Source organism: Cebus imitator, unplaced genomic scaffold (genome assembly GCF_001604975.1).
Source record: "Cebus imitator isolate Cc_AM_T3 unplaced genomic scaffold, Cebus_imitator-1.0 Scaffold56, whole genome shotgun sequence".
NCBI lineage: Eukaryota > Metazoa > Chordata > Mammalia > Primates > Cebidae > Cebus > Cebus imitator.
Window position 1 is genome coordinate 8,284,019 of NW_016107371.1, and position 3,864 is coordinate 8,287,882.

Sequence of the window (3,864 nt, forward strand, 5' to 3'; positions counted from 1 at the left end):
GTTTCACCGTGTTGACCAGGATGGTCTCGATCTCTTGACCTCGTGATCCACCCGCCTCGGCCTCCCACAGTGCTGGGATTACAGGCTTGAGCCACCGCGCCCGGCCTAATGATCCCATTCAATTTCTAAAGGGAATTATTTGCTAGCCATTGTCTGAGCATTGGGCCTATTCATTCACTCCCCCTTTTTTAAAAAATTTTTTTTGAGATGGAGTCTTACCCTGTCACCCAGGCTAGAATGTAGTGATGTGATCTCGGGTCACTGCAACTTCTGCCTGCTGGGTTCAAGTGATTCTCCAGACTCAGCCTCCTGAGTAGCTAGGACTATAGGTGCCTGCCACCACACCCGGCTAATTTTGTGCATTTTTGGTAAAGATAGGTTTCACCATGTTGGCCAGGTTGGTCTTGAACTCCTGACCTCAAGCAGTCCGTCCACCTTGGCCTCGAAAAATGCTGGGATTACAGGTGTGAGCCGCTGTGCCCAGCCCATTTTTCCTAATAATCAATTACCCCTCAAAATAATTGTCCACATCCATCCCCATCTTTTCCTCCCCTGTGAAGAAGGGTGTATAGGCATCTGTACCCTATTGGGTTATTAGGTAATCATTCTCCTCTGAGTCCCCATGCTATGCATGTTAAATAAATTTGTATACCTTCTCCCCACTATTTATCTGTCTATCATGGTTTGATTTCTGTGAACCTTCAGAGTGTGGAGGGGAAGCTTTCTCTTGTCTTCTATACCTGCCATAAACCGCCAGAGATCATATATGAGGCGCACAGGTCAGGCCTTCCCAGGGACCCTCACTGTAATGACATGCTGTATGATGTTGGGAGGGGGTACATGGCTCATTGGTTGCAGCAGGGGAGGCTGCAGGGAAGACAGGATAGGGTCAAGTCATGAAGTGCCTTCTGTGCCATGCTAAACTATTTGTTCTTGACCTCAAAGGCAAAGGAGAGCAACTGCAGGCTTTTGGTTAGGTCAGTTAAGTGAGCAAACTGGGTTTTAATCAGGTAACTGGAGGTGATAATGAAGGATATATCCCAGTAAGGAAACTGAAGGTTTTTAAGGAGGTGGGAGGGGCGCAGTGGAATGGAGGGACATTAGCTTGTGGAATTGTCTTCAGTAAATGGAAATACATTTTATTTTATGTTTGATTTTTTGAGACAAAGTTTCATTCTCACTGCCCAGGCTAGAGTGCAATGGCATGGTCTCAGCTCACTGTAACCTCTGCCTCCTGGGTTCAAGTGATTCTCCTGCCTCAGACTCCCAAGTAGGTGGGATTGCAGATGACCACCACCATGCCCGGCTAATTTTTGTATTTTTAGCAGAGATGGGGTTTCACCATATTGGCCAGGCTGGTCTTGAACTCCTAACCTCAGGTGATTTGCCCACCTTTGCCTCCCATAGTGCTGGGATTACAGGCGTAAGCCACTGTGCCTGGCCGGAAATGTCTTTTAAAGAATTTTCCCACACCTTTCCCTCTTCTCTTTAAAATATCTCCAGATTTGCTGCCATATTCTTCCCTGCCTTCTTAGGGCTTCCCTTCTTTCTAACAGTTCCTAGGCAAGGAGAACATTCAGCCTCATCCTCATCCTTAGTTGTACCTGAAATGCTTGAAAGGGCTCATGCTCTGTGTAAAGATTGTATATGTCTTCAGGAAGAGGGTCAGGAGATGTCAAAGGCAAAAAAGTGGGACAAAGTAAGGAAATTATTTTTATTCAGGCTATTGGAATAGAGATAATACTCCAGGTGTGAAGATCAGAGGGTCTTAGCAGGGTTGTTTCTTCGTAGACTTTGATAGGAAGGAGTAGACAAGTTACAGGGATGGTGATCTGACGGTAGGGGTTGTTTTGTCATCAGAGGAAGTCCCAGTCTATCAGTTGAACAAGAAACATTTATCTCTGTGTTTAGCTAGTTTTTAAATTTTGTTTCTAAGAGAGACAGCAGGAGACAATTCAGCTAATCATTTCTAAGAAGAACGGGAATTCGGAGGGTTTGTATCTAGACCTTTCATAGGTAAACAAGGGGATGCAGATCTTACCTAAGTCATATTGGGGAAGACAGAAGATTTTAGAAAACAAAAATCCAGGACTGGGCATGGTGACTCACATCTGTAATCCCAGCACTTTGGGTGGCTAAGGTGGGAGGATGGTTTGAGGCCAGGAGTTTGAGACCATAGTGAGACCCTGTCTCTACAGAAAGTGAAATTAGCCAGGCATGGTAGCACATGCCTTTAGTCCCAGCTACTTGGGAGAATGAGGAGGGAGGATGGCTTGAGCCCAGAAGTTCAAGGTTACATTGAGCTATGGTCATGCTAGTGCACTCCAGCCTGAGCAACAGAAAAAGACCTCATCTATCGGTTGGGGGGCAGGGGGAGGAAATAAAGAGAGAAAATAAGAAGTCCAGCAAATTAATCCTCCCTGTTTTTCAAAAGCACTGGACTCAGGCAAAGTTCAATATTGTCAGTTATTATGGATTTATACATCCAAACCCAGTGTGAAGAAAAGAAGGCAAATGTTGAGTGTTGATGAAGAGTGAAAGTCTGTAAAATATTTGAAGAGATTTATTCTGAGCCAAATATGAGTGATCATGGCCCATAACACAGCCCTCAGGAGGTCCTGAGAACATGAGCCCAAGGTGGTTGGGCTACAGCTTGGTTTTGTACATTTTTGGAAGACTTAAGACATCAGTTAGTACATTTAAGATGCACATTGGTTCCATCCAGAAGGATGGGACAACTTGAAGGTGGGGTTGGGGGGGGGTGGGAAGTAGGCCTTCCATGTCATAGGCAGATTCAAAGATTTTCTGATTGGCAGTTCGTTGAAAGAGTTTATCTGAAGACGTGGAATCAATAGAAAGGAGTGTTTGGGTTAACATAAGGGGTTTAGAGACCAAGGTTCTCATTATGCAGATGAAGCCTCCAGGCAGCAGGTTTCAGAGAAAATAGACTATAAACATTTCTAACCAGACTTAGAGCCTATTCTGTCAGTTTTAAGGTCCCTGTTTTAATGCTAATGCTGGTCAGCTGTGCCTGAATTCCAAAGGGAGGAGGATGTAATGAGGCATGTCTGACCCTCACTTTCCATCATGGCCTGAACTAGATTTTCAGGTTAATATTAGAATCCCCTTGGCCGAGAGGTAGGCCAAAAGGCAGGGTCCATTCAGTTGGTTGGGGAGTGCTTAGGATTTTATTTTTTGGTTGCACTAGGAAGAAGTTGGAGGGCAGATAACCCCGCTCCCAATATTGTAACTCACTCCTTTACAGGGATAAAGACATCAAATGCCTGTCTGCACCAGACAGGTTCCATTAATGAATGGATAGTGCCGGGCACCAGGGTAACATGGAAAGCAAGTGCTCCATTGAAATTGGGGAAATTAGGCTGGGTGTGGTGGCTCACGCCTGTAATCCCAGCACTTTGAGAAGCCAAGGCAGGTGGATCACTTGAGATCAAGAGTTTGATGTTCTCACTCATAGGCGGGTGTTGAATGATGAGAACACATGGACACAGGGAGGGGAGTATCACACACTGAGGTCTGTTGTGGGAAGCTAGGGGAGGGACAGCGGAGGGTGGGGAGTTGGGGAGGGATAACATGGGGAGAAATGCCAGAAATAGATGACGGGGAGGAAGGCAGCAAACCACATTGCCATGTATGTACCTATGCAACAATCCTGCATGTTCTTCACATGTACCCCAAAACCTAAAATGCAATAAAATATATTTTTAAAAAGTTATTTTTTTACTATAGTCATCCTGTTGTGCTAGCAAATACTAAGTCTTATTCATTCTTTCTATTTTTTTTGTATCCACGAATCATCCCTATTTCCCCCCATTCCCCACCCTATTATCTTTCCCAGTCTCTGGT